General features: G+C 37.5%; 2 pseudogenes across 2 annotated transcripts; one reads left to right on the plus strand and one right to left on the minus strand.

The window, feature by feature from the left end:
* The first annotated feature begins 17,484 nt into the window (after positions 1 to 17,484).
* On the plus strand, positions 17,485 to 18,590 carry LOC143575628 (putative xyloglucan endotransglucosylase/hydrolase protein 23; annotated as a pseudogene). The gene is made up of 3 exons (XR_013142800.1): positions 17,485 to 17,758; positions 17,908 to 18,101; positions 18,191 to 18,590. The product of XR_013142800.1 is annotated as a putative xyloglucan endotransglucosylase/hydrolase protein 23 (transcript).
* A 275-nt stretch (positions 18,591 to 18,865) lies between these two features.
* LOC143575629 (calmodulin-binding protein 60 B-like) lies at positions 18,866 to 23,563 on the minus strand (annotated as a pseudogene). Its single transcript, XR_013142801.1, has 8 exons — positions 23,451 to 23,563; positions 21,936 to 22,011; positions 21,691 to 21,752; positions 21,120 to 21,613; positions 20,867 to 21,027; positions 19,986 to 20,189; positions 19,672 to 19,903; positions 18,866 to 19,582 (listed from the first exon to the last, which is right to left on the minus strand). The product of XR_013142801.1 is annotated as a calmodulin-binding protein 60 B-like (transcript).
* Between the last annotated feature and the right edge of the window lie 2,038 nt (positions 23,564 to 25,601).

Here is a 25,601-nt window from a genome sequence, read left to right on the forward strand (position 1 = left end):
TATATAACGAAACCTGGTTCAAGTTTGGCAACCCGGCGAGCCAGTGTTACCATAAAACTGTTCGGGCTGACAGTAAGGTTGTTGGGGCTTGGTTATCATACCCGACATACTCCTAACAAAACGTAATGCAACATGTGTTAGTAAAAAAAACTACCAAATTCATACTAAATAAATATATAACGAAACCTGGTTCAAGTCGGGTAACCATGACGTGCCAGGCTGATCGTTAGCGGCGAAACCCGGCTCCTCCTCTTGAAATAAATGGTTAAACCAAGACATTCTGGGTATATATAGTACAAATGCTGTGTGTTTTTTTGTTGAACGTTGAGAGATACAACGTCTCCATTTATAATAAAGAAAGGAAAGGAGGGAAGGGAGGGGAGCCGAGCTCCAATAATTCAGCAAAAGCAATACGCCGGTATGACGCGTATAGGCCTATACACGGCCTATAAGGTATGAGTTGATAACCTTGCCCAGCTTTTGCAGAGCAGGTTGGAATCAAACTAATACGCCGTGTATAGGCCTATACGCGGCGTATAGGGGAGCTTTTCTAGAAAAACCAACAAGCTTGTCTTGTTATGTTTTTTGTTTTTTTTTCTTTTCTTTTTTTTTTTGTTATTTATTTTTATTTATAATTATTATTATTAATATTATTTTATTTATGAATAATATATTATTATTCATAATTCGGCAAAGCGTGTTCGGTAGCAGGGCTTTTATGGGAAAATTGACATTGCAAAACAACCCTTCAATTTATTGGCTGATATCGTTATGGACATCTTGAATCAGTTACGGTGATTACCTTGGGAAAAAATGGCAGTGCCAAACGAACCCTTTCTTGGATGCTCTCGGTATCGGCATCTCAAATCCGCCTCTTCGATATCTTCAAACTCCAACGGTCTTGACCTTCGGCCACCACCGGCAACCGTACTTGTGTTCACTCAAACACATATTAGTCGTCACTAAGCTTAAGCTTAGGCTTGTTATTAGTTTTATTTTTAGTTGTGGGTATTCTAAGTTGGTCATGTTGCGATAGACGTATATATATACGTATACATATATAGTAGATGTGCGGTATAAGAATTCATTGCGCCTACATAACCAGCAGCAGATTGAGACACTAGTTTGATGAGTTTGAGCCTCTCGGATCCGCGGTATCCGTTAACGGCAGCGAGAACGTGAGCCCATACTTTGGACAGATAAGTGGAAATTCGGTCATTGCTCCAGCATAACGAGCACCGGACTGAGATATTAGCCCGGACTTACCTGAACCTGTTGACACGTATGCTGACGTGGATTTAGGCTCGGTGTTGAAGCTGATATTAACACGTTTGCATAATACACAATGAAAGCAAAAACTCAAACAACAATCCATACAATATCAATTCTCTTCAACGACCAGTCAAACAAGAAGAAGAGAAAAATAACGAAGACAATTGCTATTGTATGGATTGTTGTTTGAGTTTGTGCTTTCATTGTGTATTATGCAAACCTGTCAACCAATGCTGTAAACAACCGTGTTAATATCCGCATCAACACCGAACCCTAAATCCACGTCTGCATACGTGTCAACCGGTTCAGCTAAATCCGAACTAATATCTCAATCTGGTGCTCGTTATGTTGGAGCAATGACCGAATTTCCACCTATCTCTCCAAAGTAGAGGTTCGCGTTCTCGCTGCCGTTAGCGGATACCACGGATCCGAGAGATTCAAACTCATCAAACTAGTATCTCGATCTGCTGCTGGTTATGTCGGTGCAATGAATTTTTATATTGCACATCTACTATATATACACACGTGTGTATATATATATATATATATATATATATATATATATATATAAGCTGATAATTCTCTTAATATACGCAAGATGATCAACTTAGAATACCCCCAACTAAAAATAAAACTAATAGCAAGCCTAAAATTAAGCTTAGTGACGACTCATATGTGTTTGAGTGAACACAACTACGGATGTCAGTGGTGACCGACGGTCAAGACCGTAGGAGTTCGAAGAAATCGAATAGCCAGATTTGAGATGTCGATAACGAAAGCGGCCAAGAAATTGAAAGTTCGTTTGGAAATGCCAGTTTTCCCAGGTAAGCCACTGTAACTGATTCAAGATGCCCATAATGGAACCAGTCAATAAATTATAAGTTCGTCTCGCATAATCAATTTTCTCAAATAAGTCCTGCTACTGAACGCCCGTTATCGAATTTCGAATAATAATATGTTATTGATAAGTAAATAATATTAACATTAATAATAATCATAAATAACATTAAAAATAACAAAAGAAAAGAAAAGAAATAAAAAAAAGGAAAAAAAAACCATAATAAGACAACACTAGTGGGCTTTTCTAGAAAAACTCACTAACATAAATATAACATAATACAATATAACATAATATAATATAATAATATTATTATATTATATTATATTATATTAATATATTATATTATATTATACAATATGCTATACAAACGTACCTCCGAAAGTCTTGCGTCGCCGCCTAACCCCGGCATCTGACTCTCTGACGTACATCAAGTACATAATAATAATAATAATAATATTTTAGTACTAATAATAATAGAAAAATTAATGCTTTAATACTAATAATTATATGTTTAGAATAAAAATAATAATAATATAATAATTAATATTTTAATAGTATTTTACTATAATTATTTTAATAATTTTTTAATAATAATAATAATATAATAATAATAATTTATATTTAAATAGTATTTAAATATTATTATTTTAATAATAATAATACTATTTTAATAAATACAATAATTGTATTTTATTTTACTAACAATAATATTTTCATAACAACAATATCTTAATAATAATATTAATATTTTAATAGTAATAATATAATAAAAATTTTTAGCGCTAACGGTAACAATACGGGAAATCTATTTTAAGTTTAGGAGGCCCGGCGAACTAGGGTTACCATCGAAATGGTCGATGCCTAGACAAATTTCTAAAGTAAACCATTCACTAAATCTCTGTCATAACATCTACAACTATGTCCTAACATGTAAAAAATAAAGATAAAACGAAACTTGGTTTAACTCCGACTGACCGTTAGCGCCGTCCGGCATCTCCTCGTCCGACTTCGGAAACATACATGGTTTAACTCCGACTGACCGTTAGCCGTCCGGCATCTCCTCGTCCGACTCCGGAAACATATATGGTTGTTGGTGTTGGTTGAATGAAGATGAAGAGGGTGAGGGTTAAGAAAAAAAAATAAAGGAAAAAAGAAATGGTGGAGAGTGAGGGGAGGGAGCCGGGCTCCAATAATATACAAAAGCCAATACGCCGCGTATAGCCCTATACGCGACGTATAGCTCGTACGATCCGACAACCCTATGACAGAGTCAGGCTAATACGTTAAATCGTACCTTAATACGCCGCGTATAGCCATATACGCGGCGTATAGAGTGGTGTGGTGGGGTCTCCCTAGCAGGATCCAATAATAATTCGAAACAAACTCTTTCGGTGGCTCAATTATTAATTTACTTTAAAAGTCCATAGATTTTAATGAAACATCAAACAACAGCTTGTTTGAATCCAAGTCTCAAAACTAAAGTAATAAAAAAATATATACTTTTTGAGCCACAAGGAGATATTTTATAAACCAAAAAAAAGGTTTCTATCAAGTGGCTATAAACCAGCATGCAAACGTTTAAAGACAACTTTGTGGAAAATAAAACTAACATTATTTTGATCAATTTTAAGGACGGTATCTTGCCATGTTTTCCATCAAGCTAGATGATTTGATTTCTTCGATCAATTTGACTCTTCTTGTTGAAAACTTTCTTGTTTTGGACCCGCCAAATACGCTAACATGCGGTGGTTATAAAGACCGTTAGCATTATTTTCCAGCATGTTTTAGAGAATGGTATTTACTATTTAGTTTCGTATCTCCGGTAACTCCCGAATAAACATGGGCTGATAACTGACAATTTGCACCCAAGACAAATTTGACACCAAACCGTTTGTGCAACATCACATTAAACCAGAATGTAGTCTATTGATTCCAATAAAATCTAACCCAATTTTTCGCCTTTTAAACAAATTAAATAAAATCATACCAACAATGTATATATTACTCCATCTTACATGTTAGTACACGTGCACCATTGTGTATATTCTTATGTGACTTTTGGTAAACACTACATTAAAAGAAATTCTTGAGGCATAGTAACCTAAAGCCCAAATAGAGTGGATAAGTGATCGGTCCAAATACTGGTTGGGACCCATTACCATTTAGGATTAATGCAAACAAACTAAACCTAACCATGTAACAAAACCTGCCGTGGTGCGATGTTCTAGTGATGCGAGTTCCATCGGTATATGTTAAATTTGTTACTGCACCAACATTAAATCAATAAAATAATTTTGTAGATGCCCAAAAGCGATATCAGCACATGTATACGTTATGATCAAAACGACACAAATTTGGTCGGTATCAATCAAGTTTATACAATACCAGTACTAAACCCAAAAATTTGTTTGTAAATGCCAAAAATAGTAGTGGTACTCGCGTATTTTATGATACAAAAATTAACATATATAAAACGATGTTTATTTGTTCCGTAAAACCCTGGCGTTATAGTGATGCGTAACGCGAATTCGGATAATATTTGTTAGGTTTGTCACGGTATAAGAATTAAACCAAAAAAAAAATTTCGACAAATTAACATGTATGAAACAACAAAAAAGAACCTACACTAAACCCAAAAATAATCAGTAATCACCAAAAATAGTAGTGACACTTGTATAACTTGAGATATAAAAAAAACATACTTAAAACGAAGTTAATTCAGTCAATAAAATTTGGTTGTTGCAACCGCGAGTTGATAGGAATTAGATCGGTATTAGGTTCGTTATGATATCAGAATAAACTCAAAATATTATTTCATCAAATTAACAATCTAAAAAACACACAGTAAAAATAGAAAAAAACTGAAAAACAAGAAAAACCAATAAAATAATCCAAGAAATCGAACACCGATTTTAATCTTATGTGTAACTAGTGTTTCACCCGGAGCAACGCGCCGAAGCAAGTCGGTAAAACTCAAGCATTGTCAGTTTCCTGCTTTGAGGCAGTAAGTCGACACAACTTCGGTCAATTGCGATTATGTGCGTTATGGTATCGGAATTAAAACTAAAATTAAAGCAAAAAAAAAATAATAACTGAGGTGGACCAATGGGCGGTGTCTGTTGGCAAAACTCAGGCATTGGTAAAACCCGAGCGTAGTTAATCTTGGGCGTTGATGTGAGGTCTATGCAAATTTGGTTGCTCTCTGCCACGTTTGTTACGATACCAGAACTAAAACAAAAATCCAAACAAATTTGGCATTTGGTCAGTTTCGTTACGGTACCGGAACTAAAACAAAATGCGACGAGTCCACGAAAATTCGGTCGGTTTCTGCCATGTTCATACATAAAATAAAAAAACAAAATTGTCATTCAATCGATCTACGTTACATTCTCTGAACTAAAAAAAAACAAAATGTAGTCGACAACTAAGGTGTCGCCAAGCGGTCCAAGATTTTTTTTTTTAAAATAGTAGGTTTAGTATTAAAAAAGTGGCTTTCAGGTACCTGACAAGGGAGCAAATGTGATTTAAGTGTCCAGCTATCTGAGATGGCTGGATTGAATTCTTCTCTCCTAGTGGCAGTCCACGTAGGCGACGATGTGTAAATGTTTGGTGACTGGATCAGCTATCTCAGATAGCTAGATCCAACTTTATTTCATTTTGACATGTGGCATCACCATTTTTATTCAAATGCTATGTGAAAAAAGAACGTGAACAAAAATAATCAATGAATACATAAAAAATGTAAATAACCAATTGAAGAGCATACCCTCCAGATAATCCAAAATAACTTTTATTTGTGACACACTAAACTCTATATAGTTTGTGTTTCATTATGTGTACTGTGTTGGGGTTCCACCTAGCTGGGTAGAAACCTAACTAATTATATGCAGTTAAGAAAAAAAGAGTAAAAAATATTGCTTAAAGGAGGAATCGAACCCTGGTTCCCACGATTGAATGACAAGGAATTTACCACGAGACTATTGTTACACTTTGGCTACTGTTCACTCACAATTTACATGTGGGTTCACTCTCATATTTTATATAAACGCTATATATAAAAGCCGAAACTCAGTGGGTTCCTGTGAACCCGCACCCTTATACATAGATCCGCCCCTGGTCATGTGTCATCTTTAAAAATAACTCACAGGTTGTGATGATTGGAAATGAATCCGGCTATCTCAAATGGCTGGTCTTGTATGGTGATGCCACATGTCAAAATGGAATAAAGTTGGATCTAGCATTTGAGATAGCTGATCCAGTCACCAAACATTTACACATCGTCGCCTACGTGGACTGCCACTAGGAGAGAAGAATTCAATCCAGCCATCTCAGATGGCTAGACACCTAAATCCCATTTGCTTCCTTGTTAGGTACCTAAAAGCCACTTTTTTAATACTAAACCTACTATTTAAAAAAAAAATCAGCGGTCCAATGGGACCCTTATGACACCAAAGTTATTATTTATTATATATAATAATATGATACTCAGCTCTCATTATTTTTATACATTTATAGCTTTTTCGAATGACTAACACTTGACTAAACTCTCGAAAAGCTCTTAGTGGAGTTTAATGTCACGAGGCTTAATCTATCCATTAGTGCTTCACTGTCACACCCCAACCTACAACGGAACATGTCGAAACGCAACTAAATTTGTATTAAGTTCAGAAGACACTAAGTAAATGAAGTGACAATAACTAATTATTTTATTCAAGTTAAAGTACACATCGTCTAAAAACAACAATTACATCATCACAAAAATCAAACATCGTCCTTTTTTTTTAATTCAAAACCTATGGTCCATTCTAAATCTTTCATCTTCACATCATCACAAATAGTTGTAAGTGATATGCGTAACAATAATATAGATTTGTCAATAAAACATATTGAGCGAGTAGCCACAATTTGATATAAGTATAATAAATAAAAATAACAACCCCTTGCGACATGTGAATCACGTCAATTAATGCAACAAGTAAAATATAATTGTCATTTCATCTTGGGCTCAAAATTGGGTCAAGTTACTCCGACGACATATGATCATACTATATGGATGGGGATGAGATACCAACCAACCAAAAAACAGTAAACACATAGTCATATAACATTTAGCAACTAATCAAGCAATATTACAAGTACGCAAATATTGGAATTGTGTTTGAGTAATTGTGTAAATAATAATAAGTAGGGTTTTGTGTACATATAAAGCCCTCAAAACTAAAATAGGAAAAGGGGGAATGCGATTACTCACCTTAGTTATTAGGCGAGTAAAAGAGGTAGATGAAGCGTGCGAAAATAAACGAGACGACCAAACTTAATTGATAAACCCTAAAAGTACATAATAATAGATTATATTAAAAGCTAAGAAGAAATGAACTGGAATTAGATTAAAATGCAAGCTACAACTCTCGTTATGGAGAAAATGAGAGATAAGCGAGCCGGCAGACTTGAAAATAAAATATTCTAGAAAATATACAGTAAATTCTCCATTTGAAATCGAACTTAACCAAACAAGAACTATTGATTAAATCCTCCCCTAACTCTAGTTATTGAGAATGTTGGTAAATGATGTCAGTAGTTCAGTGTCTAGTGTCTGTAATCGAGTTAGTTGGATTTGTATTTTGTATTAAGCGAAGTTAGCTCACAAGTTCGCTTATATAGGCGAACTTGTGGAACAAGCGAAGTTAGTGACAACTTCGCCTAAACATGTTAGGCGAAGTTGTCGTCTGTTATATACGGCTAGGTTACGGCTGAATTAGATGAATCAGTTTATGAGTTGTTCAGAGTTTGTGTAATCGGTGATCAGTGAATCACGTGTTTCCAGTTGCAATACAACGTGTCTTTGTTTATTGTAACGTGTGTTTGATTGTGTTAACGTGTATCGTCTTCTACGCTCGTATCGTCTTACGTAGGGATTCCGCACCTACGTAGAACGAGATATTCCGTGTAGATCCGGCTGGGAACCTACAATTGGTATCAGAGCTTTTGCTCGTGATTGTGTGGTTCGGGATTATCACGCGGGTGTAGAAATCGTTCCGTTCGACTATTCGCGGGACGAGTTTACCGAATTTTTGTGTCCTACTCACCTCCCACCATCATAAACAACCCATTACACCTTCGCATACCTCGGAAAAACGTCAAAATCAAACCTGCAAAATCATCGTGTTCATCAGGCGAAGTTGCCGCTACTGTTTGTAGGGTTTAGGCGAAGATATAAGGTTAAGCGAAGTTATCCACAACTTCGCCTACCTCACAAGTTCGCTTATCTCAAGCGAAGTTATCCACAACTTCGCCTACCTCACAAGTTCGCTTAACTTAATCAGGCGAAGTTGAGAAATCAAGCGAAGATAAGACTTAAGCGAAGTTAACTTTAACTTCGCCTACAGTACTGTTCAGAATAAAATTTTTATTTTTTCGGGTTTCTTTGTGTTTTTGTTTCGTGAAAGATGACTTCCATAAATATTACGGAACTGGTAAAAATGGAGGTGGAAGCGGGTTCAGCTACTAAGGCACCGAAAATGCTTAAGAGTACCGATTTCGTGGCGTGGAAAGATCGGTTTGAGCAGTATGTTAAATATCAAGATGCTAAGATGTGGGTGTGCATTCAAGATGGATACATTCCACCAACTGCTTTGTATGAGGGTCGTGAACAAATTAAGAAATACAACAAGATGGAAGAAGAAGAAAAGAAGATGTATGAGGCTGAAAGCAAAGCTCATGCTGCGATAACAATGGCTCTTCCACAAGAGATTCTTCACACCTTCAGGAAGTATAAAACCGCTAGAGAGTTATGGGAAGCACTTGAAAACCGATTTGAAGGTAATGTGGGGATACGTGCCTCCAAGATTAAACTACTCAAAACCCAATTCTCGGTGTTCAAGTATTTGAAGAATGAATCACTTGATGATATCATCACGAGATATTATCACCTGATGACCGAACTCAGCAATTATTCCATTGCTTACAAAGAAGAGGAGATTGTAGAAAAACTTCTTGATGCTCTCCCACCGAAATGGGAGATGTACACTGTCTTGATGAGAGAAGATAAAGAGTTTGCTTACTATGACTTGGAAACAGCAGTCAACAAACTACAAACTTTTGAACTTAACATGGTTCGAAAAGAGACACCAACTGATCAGGTTCAGGATCCGGGAATGTATGGTGCGAAAGTTAATTCAAGTTCAAGTTCGAAGTCAGAATCATCTGCTTACTACTCAAAGGGAGACTCGAGCTCTAACTCAACTCATGATGGTCATGTTTCTCTCAACATGGACGGTGATGTGTGTTTCGTAGCTGGTGGAACAAATTCTTCTAAACCTCAAACAACAAAGGGTAGTTTTTCTTCAAGTGTTCCGAACATCAACTACTCTCAGATGCCCATGAGTGTTAAATCTGCTGAACAGCAGTTTGCTCTCTATGCATCTTTCATTGCTTCTTACGAAAATTATATTAAAGGTAAAATCGTTGATCCTGCAACTTTAGACGAAGACTATGATCAGATCGATGCTGATGATCTGGAGGAGATGGATCTGCAGTGGCAGATGGCAATGATTGTAAGAAGAGTTAAAAGGTTTATGAAGAAAACTGGTAGAAAATTCGTTGGTGAAAGACCAGGTTTGACAAGTCAAAGGTTCGGTGTTATAACTGTCAACAGAATGGCCACTTTGCTAAAGAATGCACAAATGACAGAGTAGAACGCAGTCAAAACAGGTCTACACAACAGAGTGGTGGTGGTAGTGAGAATAGGGCGATGATATCCAGACAGAACGGGGAATACAACTGGAATCTGCAAGTTGAGGAAGTGTTCGAACAGGCCAACTTGGTTAACATCGAAACTGAAGAAAAACCCAGAGAGACAAAAGAAAATCAAGCCTACATGGCAGAAGTGAACGATCAGCTTTCTGAGGTAAGTCCTAAACTCCCTTGTATGAAATGTGAAAATCTATCTGAACAGTTGAAAACAATAACTGATCAGTTTGTTAGTTTGGATGCTCAATTCAGAACATTAAAAGAAGATCATTATTACACTAAAACTAGAGAAAACAGTTACAAGGTAAAAATAAAAGCTAGTGAGAAAGATATCAGAAGTCTTAAAGCAAGTCTAGCTGAAAAAATACAAGTAATTGATCTTAGCTATGAAGTGTTAGAAGAGAAAACCAAACTAATTGCTGAAAGGGATAAACAAATAGCTGATCACCAGGTGAAAATGGTGGAACTAAACAGAAAGCTTGAGCAATTTAGAAATTCCTCCGCAATACTTGATCACCTCGTAAGTGATCAACGTTATAATCATAACTATACTTTTGATCCTAGTAATCAGAAATCTGTTGATGTTGAAATTGGTCAGACAGTTCGTGTTAAGGTTACGATTAAAGATCCAGAAGTTAGTAAAGGCGAAACGAGTAAGCCTGTTTCGAATGTTAAGATTTCTGTTCCTAGTTCTGTCTCATCAAATTCGGACAAGACATCCGAGTCTAGTGAGACAGAAGAAGAGGAAGTGTTACTAAAACGTGGAGAGGAACATAAACCAACTGAAAAGAATTCTCCACTAAACCCGTATGTCCCACCATATGTTAGACAAACGGGCAGTAATGCAGCCTCATCATCTAAAACAACTATTGAGACGAAAGTTGAACACAGGAGTTGTTTCAGATGCAATCAAATAGGACACCTGATTGCTGATTGCCCTCTGAAGCAGAGATTCAGAGGTATGAGGCCTTCGAAAACTGAGAATAGAACTAACAGTAATTTCTATAATGGTAAAAATGAAAACTCATCAAAGTTCAGATCATGGACTAATCCAGGTTTTCAAAGAAGTCGACCTCAGTTTTTTCCAGTTAACAACCAAACCATTAGTAATAATTCATTTAACTCACGAAGGTTTGGATGGCCTCATAGTCAATCTACTAGAAGGTATCCTTTTGGGACTTACAGAAATCAGTCTAATACTAACTTTGGACAGCCAAAGTACGGGATGCATTTTAACAGATTTAATCGACCCAAGACCAATAGGTCTTGGGTCCCCAGATTTTAATCATTTGCTTTGATCGTGCAGGAACAGTTGAACAGGGCTACAAACAATCTATGGGTTGTGGATAGCGGCTGTTCCCGGCACATGACGGGTAACAAGAATTTGTTACACGAGTGGAAACCTGTTCAGGGAGGAAGAGTTAGTTTTGCTGGAGAGAGTGGTGGAAGGATTACTGGAATTGGGACAGTGACTAATGGCAAAATGAAGTTAGAGAAGGTGAATTTCGTTGAAGAACTGAAGCATAATCTGCTGAGTGTATCTCAGATCTGTGACAAAGAGTACACTGTGCACTTTACCAAAGATGAAGCGATCGTACTGTATCCTGGTTTCAAGATACCAGAGGAATGGATAGTAATGAAGGCTCCAAGGGAAAAGAATACATATATTATGGACATGAGGTCGACTGAGATGGCAACAGAAGAATCGTGTCTTCTGTCAAAAGCAATCAGAATCGGAAGTCAACAACAGGTGGATGTCAGTTTCTTGGAGGCAGATTAGTGTCATGGCAGTGCAAGAAGCAGACCTCAGTCGCCATTTCTACCTGTGAAGCAGAATACATGGCAGCATCGAACTGCTGCTCCCAGGTTCTTTGGATACAACAGCAATTGCGCGATTATGGTCTGAATTTCACTCATACTCCTATTTGCATAGATAACACTGCTGCTATCTCAGTAACTAACAATCCCGTAAAGCATAGCAAAACTAAACACATTGACATCCGTCATCATTTTATACGAGATTGTGCTGAGAAGAAATTGATTGTGCTCGAAAAGGTTGATTCGTTAGATAATTTCGCTGATTTGTTTACTAAAGCGTTTGACAAAACTCGTTTTCAAAACCTTGTTGAGCTAAATGGGATGATCAATCCCGAGTAACCGTGTTTTTCGTTTTTGAGTATTTGTAAAAAAAAAAAAAAACGTCACTATCGCTTAGAATTATGTCGGTTGCTTCAGTTTGAAGGACATATCTTCGGATATGTTTGGTCCTCATTTCTACCTGTAGAGTATGAGGATAGCCATTAACCAGATGACTGAAAGTGACCGAGGCGGTTTATGATGTGTTTTTATTCTTTCGCTGAAAATTAGTCGTTCATACTTAGTTAGAAGGACACATACTCGTATGTGGTCGGTCCAGCTGATCCATTGGATCTTCAGGATAGCCGTTTACCTGAAGACTTCGAATTGATCGGGGCGATAGAAGTTAAATTTTTTTGAGGGAGATGAAATTATTTTTCAAGTCTACTACTTCGTAAGAAGTTTCTTTACTATGTTTAAAAGAAAATTGATCCAACCTTGGAAAGTGATAGACAAACTGATTCTGTGTGCTTAATTAGTGAAGTTATTAGGCCTAAAAGACTTTAGAACAGTCATTGTATGTCATGGTAGCTTTTTATGGTGCGTAAAAGTAGAAGTGATACAAACTAAATCTCCTCAAATTTTACGTGGAAACTCCTTAAGAGTTGTGCATGTCTCCATATATATCTTTCCGAATGATAGGCAGAAAAGCGATTACCCATACACGAGCCCGTGAGTGTTCTGATTCCTATGAAAATAGTGTGTCAAGAAACTGCAGTGATCCAGATTCGGGACTTGCAGTTGTTTACGTCTCTGAAACTGTGTAAATCTTGTTATTAAAAAAAAAAAAAAAAAAAAAACTGAGACATTCTAGAGCTTATAATGTTAATACTTCTCAATCAAGATGCAAGAAAGAGAACGGGAAGAAGAGTCTAAAGATCGAAGAGTACTTACTATTTAATCAGACACTACGGGTCGAGGTCAACTCGGGGTGACTTGGGGAAAGCCAAATACGCTTTGAGAATAGATAGGAGACATCACAATCTCTGATGTGTTGCCCATTTAAATTTTGAGCTTAATTGAACCTAACCCGTATCACAGAAGCGATGAAAACCATTTTAAGTTATTTACCTGCTTACAACCTGTCTCTTTATGTCATAATACAGCTGAACATGGATCTATGTGACAGTCACGTAATTAGTATGATTCCTGTTCGGATCTTTTCTAAAACGTGGTAGTCCCTGTCGGGACTGAAATTTGATCCCGTGTACCTTATTTCTAAGTTTTATCCTACTTATGTAGTTGTATGATTTTATACCTGGTTACTTGGTCTTGATCGTATCATTTAACTCTTTAAAGGATGTTTTAAAACTTAATTGCAAATTGTTCAAATTATAGGGGTTTGTTTTGTAAATTTTAACATCGGCGAAGTTATCCCAATGATCGAGACGAAGAAGCGTAATGATCGAGACGATGATCCCAATGCATCGAAAGGTGCAGGTGGAGAGTTGCCAAGAACTGAACAAGCTCTTGGGACTTCCACATCTCAGGGGGAGTCAACGAGTGCAGCTGGCGGTTCAGGGGGTGATGATGTGGTGGTTGTGGATGCTGAGGAGGTGTTAGATGATGTTATAGGTGATAAGGATGTGTTACCGATGGAGGAGATAGAGAAGATAGGGGCTGAGATTGTCATTGATAGTGAGATTGAAGAAGGAGAGATTGTGGAGGAGAACGTTGAGCACGAGATTCCGGAAGTTGATAAGGCAGATATGGGTCAAGATATGGGAAGCGATGAGACGGAATGGGAGGAGCAGCCAAGATGGAAAGAAGGCTACGCTCAGTGGTTCGTAAAGACTAAGAAACCGGCGGTCCCTACTATGTTCAAGAAAAGTTACAACATCAGGGGTTATGCTGAATCGAAAAAGGGGATTATATGCTGGTTATATGATGAGCAGTTGAGGCTTTTTGTGATTAAAAGGTATGATGGGGTTCAGTATTTCAAGAGGCTGTTGAGATCGTTGAATACGTTGCCTGAGTGTGAAATGAAGGACTTAGCCAGGTTGGGGTTGATAAACAGGAGTGATGATAACATGGCTAGGGTCATTGGGAAGATAGTCTGGAAGGAAAGCATAAAGGAGAAAAAGTTAGAGCTGTTGAAACCACAGAAAGGAAAGCTTGTTGAAGACAAAGACAGAGGAATGAGAGCAGATGGCAAGCCTTGGATGATCATGAAGTATAAGCCGATCCGGTGTTTAAAAGAAGTGCCGATGAAACAAATGCCCAAGGATGTGCTCAAAGATCTGAAGTGGTGGTATGTGGATTGTGAAACAGCTGAAGCAGTAATGAAGGATGAAGATGAACAAGAGCTGATGAGAGTTTATGATCCTATGCATCTAGTGAATCTGTCTCAAGCTGATCTCCAGGTGCTGAATGAGAAAAAGATATTTTATATTCCTGCTTGGAAAGAAGAAGCAAAGAAGTATCAAAGAGTTGTTTAGGTTTGTGTACAAGAAGGCGTTCATGCTTGAAGATGAAAGATACAAGATCTTTGGGATTACAAGACACGTGTTTGAAGATAGAGATATGAAGCTACTGCCAAGGGGGAGTCTGTTGGTACATGATGTCAGTAGTTCAGTGTCTAGTGTCTGTAATCGAGTTAGTTGGATTTGTATTTTGTATTAAGCGAAGTTAGCTCACAAGTTCGCTTATATAGGCGAACTTGTGGAACAAGCGAAGTTAGTGACAACTTCGCCTAAACATGTTAGGCGAAGTTGTCGTCTGTTATATACGGCTAGGTTACGGCTGAATTAGATGAATCAGTTTATGAGTTGTTCAGAGTTTGTGTAATCGGTGATCAGTGAATCACGTGTTTCCAGTTGCAATACAACGTGTCTTTGTTTATTGTAACGTGTGTTTGATTGTGTTAACGTGTATCGTCTTCTACGCTCGTATCGTCTTACGTAGGGATTCCGCACCTACGTAGAACGAGATATTCCGTGTAGATCCGGCTGGGAACCTACAGAGAAAACTAGAGTTAAACGAGTGTCGATTCGTGATTGACCCGGATGCCGATATGAGGCAGGATTCGGGTCTAATAGGTTTAAATGATGAAATAAAACTAAAATATAAAAGGGCCAGCGGCTGATTCGGGATGATTCATAATTAAATCGAAAAGCCCCAAATTAACTTTAATATAAACCCTAACGGGCCAAAATACAATTGAGCATCGAAACCGAATCAATTAATGAAATTGATTGAATGCTTTCATTTAGAATGTAAAAATGAACAGCTTTTATGTGCAACACTTACCCGAAAAGTGAATGGAATGAGTTGAACATGATGAATGCAAGACTTTGACTTATAAAAATCAACACTTCAAGAATTGATCAAAATTGTAACCAAGACCCGAAATTGATAGTGAGAAAACGATGAACAACAAAGGAGAAGGCTTAAGGGCGTATGGTTTACATTGAGGGGCTGGTTAAACTCATTTAATTAACGAGATTTGGTAAATCATTTGACTAAGGATGAAATGAACGCAATTAACACAAAAGATCTCATCTTTTGCAATAAGTTAACGAATTGGAGTCACAAAGTCGTCCACATACATGTCTTGGAGGTTACTCCAAGAGATTAAAGCGTTTGAAACTGAATTGACATAAAATCGAAGATTCCAAAATCCTCTCACTGATAGTAGCTTCAGACGCGCATTACAACGGGTTAGAAAACCTTCATCGCGTAGCGTGTAACAGCCCAGCTACTGCCGCACCATAATATTGTCCGCTTTGGCTGGGACGTACCACAATCGCCTCACGGATTTGCTTTTGGTTGCCCTGGTGGAGACTTCTCAGGAGGTCACCCATCCTGATACTGCTCTCACCTGAGCACGCTTAACTATGGAGTTCCCCTCTCATCCACTACCATTAAGCGTCCAAAATGCCTTATGATATGGAAGGTATCCACCTTCTTACAAAAAAGGCTTAGTTCTCTTCCCCAACCGATGTGGGATGTCACAATCCACCCCCCTTAGGGGTCCAGCATACTCGCAGGACCTGGCACCACCGGTCCAGCACTGGCTCTGATATCATCTGTAACAGCCCAGCTACTGCCGCATCATAATATTATCCGCTTTGGCCGGGACGTACCACCATCGCCTCACGGATTTGGTTTTGGTTTCTCGGGTGGAGACTTCTCAGGAGGTCACCCATCCTGATACTACTCCCACCTGAGCACGCTTAACAGTGGAGATCTCCTCTCATCCACTACAATTAAGCGCCCAAAACGCGTTATGATGGGAAATGTATTCACCTTCTTATAAAGGTGGCTTAGTTCTCCTCCTCAATCGATGTGGGATGTCACATAGCGCGACTGACAAAGAGGTTTCCAGAAAACCTCGCCCGTCAAGTATCGCGACAGGATTGATTTAAACCCGTCGCGTAGCGCGACAAAGCAAGAAAACAGAATTTTTGGATTTTTGACATTTTTAGCCTCAAAACTTAGATTAAATGTAATATTGCCAAAATATGCAAGTTTGTGGTTCAATGATTAGTTACACAAGACATATAAATATAAAATAATAAAAACACAAGTAAATACTCAATAAATACGCCATTTTCTTAATGCTGATAATCCGAATACAAACCCGGTCAGGTATAAAGTACAAATACAATGAAATGAAAAAACAGAAACATCACATTCACCTAGGTTTAAACACAAGAATATAACACATGAGTGAGATTCGAACCTACAACGTCAAACAAAAGAAACCATTATGTGAACTTAAGGTAAAACTTCTTATTATACACTACCCCAAAGGGGTGATGGCTTTACAATTATATATGGTTAAATATTTTTTTTTTTTATTTTTTTTAGAACGACGAATTTCTTGTATTTAGGCTACCTCACTCTTCAAATTTGGAGAGCCCGAGGCCCCACTCTGGCCAGATTATTTTGTCTTAATTGTCCCATGCTGGCTTCAGAGTTTGGTTTGGACGTTTCCCCGGAAAACCATATCGCTGACTGCCACTTGACAGTTGTCCATACTGTCGACTCCCACTTGACAGTCGTTTACGTTCAATTACCCTAACGCGGGCCCAACCCCCCACCCTCTAATAATAATAATAATAATAATAATAATAATAATAATAATAAAGGTTCTCTTGAATTTAAGTATTGAAACAACGTACTGTTGAATGATTACAAACTATAGAATATTTTCCAATTTTAAATGGCAAACCCTTTGATGCATACAAGAAGAAAACGCGTGCTTAATTTATTCATATTTATCCGTTCTAAATGAAACCTCTAGATTGAGGTTTCAACTTTTATATAATTAATAATAAAATAAATCTATGTCGTCTTCCCTACCACTAACACTTTTAAGGACATGACTGGCACACGCTAACACCATGCTGTAACTTCACCACATCACTCTCAAGTCTCACCTTCCTTCAATCTTCATACCCACTTGATCACACTCCCTATAAATACCAACCCCCTTCATTGCAAGTCTCTCACCTTCAACACTCAACTTATTTCACACACACATATTCAAATGGCTTCATCTTCTACATATATACTTTCAACTATCCTACTGGTTATCATTTTCCTAGGTAGCACCTCGCAGATTTCAACAACGAGTTCGATATCACTTGGGGGGACGGTCGCGGTAAAGTAATCAACGGCGATCTCTTAACACTCTCCCTCGATAAAGCTTCTGGCTCCGGCTTCGAGTCAAGAAACGAGTACTTGTTTGGCAAAATCGACATGCAACTCAAACTCGTACCTGGCAATTCAGCTGGCACCGTCACTGCATATTACGTAAGCTAGTTTTCTTAACAAATATTTAACCTTTTTACGGCAATGTAATCTACTATTAATAATAATAATAATAATACTATATCTATGATTGTATTAACGATAGAGTGTGAAATACTTGGAAAATATTAATGATTGTATTAATTATGCAGTTGTCATCGAAAGGATCAAACTGGGATGAAATTGACTTCGAGTTCTTGGGAAACTTGAGTGGCGATCCTTATATTCTCCACACAAACGTGTTTAGCCAAGGCAAAGGCAACCGAGAGCAGCAGTTCTACCTGTGGTTCGACCCGACTGCTGATTTTCACACGTATTCCATCCTTTGGAATCCTCAACGCATCGTGTGAGTATCTTTTCACATATCATCTAACTAAACTATGTTTATGTTAACTTGTAAACGTTGTTTGCCTGATGATTGTGTTTGGTTTTCAGATTTTCTGTTGACGGAACACCGATTAGAGAGTTCAAGAATGCCGAATCGATTGGCGTACCGTTCCCGAAAGCACAGCCGATGAGGATACACTCTAGTTTATGGAACGCGGATGATTGGGCGACCAGGGGTGGGTTGGTGAAGACTGACTGGAGTCAAGCTCCCTTCACTGCTTCCTACAGAAACTTTAAGTTGGATGCTTGTGTTGTGGCTTCTGGGAAGTCGTCTTGTAGTGGCACTGCAGCTTCTTCGGGCGGCAATCAGTCGTGGTTGTCGGAGGAGTTGGATATTACAAAGCAGGAGAGACTGAGATGGGCGCAGAAGAATTACATGATCTACAACTACTGCTCAGATTCCAAGAGATTTCCTCAAGGCTTTCCACCCGAGTGTCAAATGGCTTAAGAACATTTCTATTTGTACAATATTGTTTTAAGATTACAATTTAAATTCTTTACTCGTATTCATTGCAACTAGTTATCCAATAAAATAATAAAGACGAGTCTTTGTTTATTTTTATACAAATGCAATCAAAGCCATAAATGTCATATGAAAAGGTTTCATATTACTATCATTACATTCTTCCCTGTTTTTTCAAACACCATAATTGTCACAAACCAAGTTAACTCGCAAGCAAAACGGAAAAAAAAGAAAAAAACAAAAGGAATATGTTTTGAGTTGTTCATGTCTTCAAGAAATAAGCTTGTTTATATTGAACTTCATACTATACAAATGCAATCAAAGCCAAATTACCATTCCTAAAAAACCCATAAAATTTACTGCAATCACATGAGTGCATTTTCATTCATCATCTTCTAACTCTACAATCTGTGCCCGTCTTTCAGCCGCCTTTTTCCTGACGAAAAACCCCCAGCGCATCGCTGCCTTAATCTTCAACCAACCAACCACCGCCTTCCCAGACCGGCTGCGGTCTTCATCAAAGTCAAAATTAGGAGCCGGTGATGGCATAACCGATGGAAAAGAAAACCCATCTTCCGCCACGTTACCACCATGGCCACCGCCCATGCTAAAGAGCCGAAGTAGATGCTGCATATCTTCATTCTCAAGCATCTCGTGACTTCTCATGCGGATCTCGTCCTCTGACATGAAATCCCCAACCCCTTTGTCCCGGCTGTTGTTGGACCAGTCATCAAATGGGCTCATATTGGGCTGCTGCTGAACGGATGTGTTCACGGGCTGGAAAGATGATGATGATGATGATGATTGTGGTGGACCGAGGGCTAACCCAGATCTATCATCGTACCCGTTGGTTTGCATCCGCTGCGTATTGCCAGTGTGGCCACTTGAAACAAGATTCATCTCATACTGACCATGTGCATTAGTGCTCACAAGTTGTGGCCCGGTTTGGTACATATTATCTACATTGTCATTATAACCTGAACCCAAATGACAGAAATTAAATGCATATATTTCAGATTTCTTATAAAATTCATAGAAACATGTCTAAAAAGAAAGTAGATGTTACCTCCTAATAGCAGGTTTGAATCAACAGAGAGGGAGTCAGAATCCACAACAGGATGGTGTGGCGGCAGTAGTTGATTATTAGATCTCTGATAATCTAATGCGCCCATTGAATAATCATTCCGGGATGCACCGGACCTTTTAGGTTGCTTGAAGTTCACAAGTGACTTGCCATCATACTCCACAACTTGGTTCCAGTTATCATATGCTTTCTTAATCAATGTATCCACATATACCTACAAGATAAACTGAATTAATACTCGAAACATTATATATAAATAAGTAAAATAACTTGAATAAAATGAAAGTGGCAAAAACCTTTTGGCCATCAGAAAGAGTATCAGCTGATTGATATTGGTCACCCGCAATAAGACCTCTTAGCTCATATATATTATTAAAAACAACACCAACATTTCTGTTATCCTCGGAATAATATACATAAACCTTGGTACTCAACACACATGTTTTTGCATGCTCTATCAAAGCCTCCCACATCTTATTCGACATGCCACTTCCAAGAATCTAAAATTAAATAATAATAATAATAACATGTGAAAAAACAACATGATGCAATAAACATTACTAAATTAGGCTTGTAAACAAACGGAACGTTTAGTGCACCGTTTGTAAACCATGCGGCGGGAAGTTTGTTTATGTTCGTTTAATTAAGAAACGAACAAACATGAACAAAATTTTTTGTTTATTTAGTTAAACAAACTAACATGAACACTCTCATTTGTTCATTTATGTTCGTAAGCTTTCATTTACACTAGTTCATTTAACTTCGCATATGTTCATTTGTTTACGTTCATAATGTTCTTAAGTTTTCATTTTGTTTAAATCCATTTGATTACATTCGTTAATATGTGTTAAAATTCGTTAGGCCCATTACAATTTAGTCTAGTTTTTAACAGCTTTTTAGGCCCCACACATTGTTGTTCGCATTTACTATTAATTGGTTTTAGCATCAATTATGTGTTCTGTTATGTCCATTCATAAACTTTCATTTATATTCTTTACGAACGAACATAAAGGAACACCAACATGTTCATTTTCCTAACAAACTAACACGAACAAGAAAACCCCGTTTGTTTAATTGTTCTTTCTCGATCGTTTTCAGTTAAAGTTAAACAAACGATCACAAACACGTTCCATTCAAGTTTGTTTGGTTCATTTACAAACCTATATTAAATACTTACTTTGCGTAGCTTTTGAGAATCCCGTACTACAAGACGAAGAAACTCTTCAACTGTAAAAATCCCCGAACTATTCAACCGCTTGTGAAACGATCCATCCTTTCCAATTTTCTCCAATCTCCATACCTCATCATTTAAAGTAGGTGGGTAGTGTTTCTTGTATACTATCAATGAAAAAGTAATAACAATAAGGAAAAAATGAGCCAGGATGTATTTTTCTCCTTTTTGAAATAATAAAAATGAACCAATTGCATACATTCTCCTCTGTGATCTTTAACAGTGAAAGCTTCAGTCTTGGCTTCACGAACACGAATCCCTTCACACAAACCCGAGGCGACCTTTAAACCGAGCCTAAACTTCCTGCTTCTAATCCAACTTGAATTGTCGGTAAAAGTTAACTCTCCTAAAGTCCCAACACCTTCTTTAAGAACAACCTGCAAGTCTCCAGTCAACAACGGTCGTTTTCCTTCACGTTCTTTAACAACATGGCTTTCAAACTCTTCTTGAGTCCAGCCTTCATCATCTTCATTGTTGAAATCACCTTCTAGAACCACAATGTCTAGCTTTATTGATGATTCGGGTCCTGTGGTAACAACATGACCCGTGCTCGCATCGACTAAGACTATATGAATAGCAGCACCCTGTTCGCCTTAAACTTTTCCACCAGTGAATAATGGTAAAGACATCCTGGACTTGAAGAGAAGCTGCAGATTTCTGCCGTCAGGCCCTTCGATACGCTTAGGTGATGGCCTGGAATTATCACATAAAATTGGTTAAGATATAAAGTTTGTAATTATTGTTATTAAACAGAAAGAAATTCCACAAACCTTTCATTAGTTAGCCGAGCAGGGCCTAATTTTGCTAAAGCTCGTTCAACTTCCTCACTAACCTGTTCAGAAAATGGTTTGTGAGATCGCAAAAAGATGTGCACAAAACTGTCTTCAAAAACTTCACAAAACAGTCTTTTAAATTCAAAAATCATAGAGCATTTAATAACAATAGCTTCATAAAGTTGGGATGCGCATGTAAATTTTAAAATTTAAACATGGAAATGTTAAAGGCTGGATCTTACAACTCTGCGAAGAATAGGTTCCAAAGATGAGCAAAGCTTTTGAAGACTGTCCACCTTCAAAGCTTCCACAATTACACTGTATATATAGTTTATGTGTATATCATTAGAATACATAAAATATCCCCAATAACCAACTTGAGATTTAATGGCTTATAGAAAATAAAACTTGAGATAAGATTTGCTAGTTTAGCACATAAACAACTCACAAATGAGCAAAATAAGCTTTAAGAGGGTATTACTGCAGGAAATAAGAACAACAAATCAACTTGGTTAACTTTAGCATGCAAACAAACAATCAACAAATATTACTCCATTTCAGGAGATGATGATGCTTTCTTTTGGACAAAAGAAAAACCAAACATCACCCAATATTCAAATCATCTAACACAACAACCATATCCAGTAAATCAAACAAATAGCAAATCTATTGGTAGGGTCTGGGGAGGGTAGGATGTAGGCAAACCTTACCTCTATCCATAGGGATAGAAAGGCTGCTTCCAGAAAGACCCCTAGCACCAATAAAAGATTTACATGCCTCATAGAAGTCGTACTAGCAGATAAAATTTGGAAAGTAGTTTCTGAAAGACAGAAACAGGGAAAGTACAAGAACTTGAAGCCAACAATTGCCAAAAAGATTTGTCTTTCTTTACTTGTTGATGTGGGTTAATACTGAGACTTGGGCTGAAATGATAATGCTCTAACCTAAACAATTAATAACATTGTGCTTACAGAATCCTCCATAATTGTTGGTGTTTACAACTTTACATCTCAGACTAATCATAATAGTTAATGTAGAGATTATCAAATATGTAAACATAGGCCACCAAATTTTTAAATTGCATTTCAAGCCACCCAAGTATTAGTTCCATTTTAATTATGCCAGTTCTAATAACATCAAGCTAAGACCTTACTAGACACTGATTCAACGGTTTTACAGAAAGTGTATTCGCAAATATGGTTCATTTTGATGAGTTCTACAACAGTACAGCTTCTGTCCGTGCTTCAAAGAGTGTTTCCCAAGTTTAAAATTTTACTTCAAAGCATGATTTCCAAAAGAAGTTAAAGTTCATGAAATTTGACCAAAACCAAATTAATATGCTGGTGTGTTGATATTTGAGTGATCATAGTGTAACCTTTTTGGATACTTTAAGTGACCTATATGAATACATTATCCCTACTATGTAATAAGCAACCATGTCCGTTTGGTAATCACATTCATAAACACCTTGCGTTGATAAAAGTATCAAACATAAAGTAAATGTAGTGAATTAACGTTTGTGGCACGTATGCAGTAAAACCAATACAAACCTAATATTTCATCTCCGTTCTATTCAGTATTTGAGACACAATTTCACAAAAACTATACTTGAAACCAAATCGATAATAATAATAATACAGTCAACACGCTTGCTTTTGCAAATTGCACAAAAATCAACTAACAATTCGCCTATCAAAAAGCCCTAATTTCACACCGCAGACCAACAAAGAAAATCAAAAGCAAAGTCCATTGAATACCTGGCTAAAGCCGGCCGCTTCCGCTCCGGCTGCTGCTGCTCCTCTTCACCTTCCAACCCTCGTTTCCCCCTCTCCCTAATCGAATTTTTCCTCTCCATATTCCGCGTATGCATTTTACAAACCCTAACCACAATCCACACCGCTTAATATCACGAAAAACAAAACTCTAAGTAGAAAACTGAGATACGAAACCCTAAGTGTAAAATTAAATCGATTACGGTTAATAATAGATGATCAACAATGAACAATCAGGGATAAATGAAAATCTAACCAAGACATTGCTAGTAAGGAGATTTTTTATTACCTGTATGTGAGAATTGTTTGCAGTTACTGCTGCCGTGCTGCGGGTGGTCTTAGCGAGTGTCGTAAGCGTTATTGGTATTGCTGCTGCTTTTACGTTTAGCATAGAATATATCTTTACGGCTGAGTGAGGATTGTGTCAGCCGTTGGATCTACGGCTTATCCGTACATGCCACGTCACACAGGTGTGACTTTCGGCTCGGCTAGCCGCCAAAGTTTGGTTGAGTGTCGTCTCACGGAGCTTCAATGTGATTTTCCTTTTTTAAAATAGTAAAAACTTGTGCTATATAGGCGGGTACTATGTAGATCTAATTCTTAAATTGATTAAATTGTGTCATTTTACTTTTTCGATGTGCACAAGTGAACCACCTGGAATCAATCCATGACCGCTAAGCTAAAGAAAAGAGTCATTTATCAAGTAAGCTAGTTTATACAGACTGAAAGATGCCTAAACTGGATTAATATTCAGCCAATCCCTTACAGCTTTATCTCACTTCTACTTTTTGTGGGGCTAGCACACGGGGAGTGGCCCTACACACCGGGGGCGAAGCGTAGAAGTCACTTTAGCTTGTTGTATTGGAGTGGTTCATCGTCAAATGAACAACAATGGCTTGTGGCATTTCCTATTGATTTGTCTAAGGAATGGGATGCAAAAGAGGTGTGCCCTTCCGTCATGTTCAAGAAAATAATGAAATGATCATTTTACCCCTAAGCCTATAATTCTATCTAAAATAATCTTCCAAAATAATGGAGAGACTGGGATTCGAACCCCAGCTCTCCGTTTTAACAACCACGAAGACTACCATGTGAACTAAGCTGCTATTTGATATTATTACAGAATATGAAATATATATTACCACCTTCAACACTTCATGTTTCACAAATTCCAGTTAGGGTTTCCAAACCAATATCATTATCATAAAACATGCCTATAAACAAAAGGATGCGTTTTATCAAACACCATGACTGCATTATTCAATCTATTCCAATTTCTTGGTATCCAAATCCAATGTTTACTAAGCACCATTGTAACACCCCGACCAAAGGCGGATTATACATCGGGGCGCCACATATTGTTTCATTACTCGTGACACTATTGGGTGTCAATATTTAATAAATATATTCATTCACGCACGCGCAACGTAAACACAAGATAACATAAATCAACATAAATCAATATATTATAAGGCAAAATATTCGAACAACAATAACTTGTCTTGATACATTTTAATCTAGGTCCAAAAGTATAAACGTCCTACGTGTCCACAAGCTCCAAATGTAGCTACAGCAAACCTGAACATGTGTTAAAATAAAACGTCAAACACTTGCGTGTTGGTGAGAAATCAAGTTTAATACAATACATAGATAACAATAAATCTGCGCGCAACATGTGTATGTCTGGTTTTCAACAAGGGTGTAATCCGATCGGGACCAACTCTAAGATTCATACTCATAGACTGCCAGTGCTCACAATTGAGCTCACAAACAAGAAAGACTGTGCAAGTGTAAACAAAAGAGAAAATCATAAACGATTGTTCTCCCGTGTTCATCTAATGGTACCATGAGAACTGCGGAATAGACCGACAAGACGGTTAATGATCCACACATACAAATAAACAGCCAAGTCTACGTCCTCAACACATGGGATACTGCGCGACTAAAGTTCATAAACAAGTTTAAGACTCTAAGTTTGTATGAACACATGAACATCCCAAAACATTAAAAATAAAAAGGGATTATGTACGAGATTACTCACTTGATAAACGGTGTGGTGAAAGATAAAGCAAGAACCAACTTTAAACAAGCACAAGTTAACCTATAAATAAGATTATTGTTTTAATGATTGGTTTT

The sequence above is a fragment of the Bidens hawaiensis genome, unplaced genomic scaffold (assembly GCF_021521415.1).
Source record: "Bidens hawaiensis isolate Kalapana, Puna unplaced genomic scaffold, B.hawaiensis_p1.1 tig00027553_1, whole genome shotgun sequence".
Taxonomy (NCBI): domain Eukaryota; kingdom Viridiplantae; phylum Streptophyta; class Magnoliopsida; order Asterales; family Asteraceae; genus Bidens; species Bidens hawaiensis.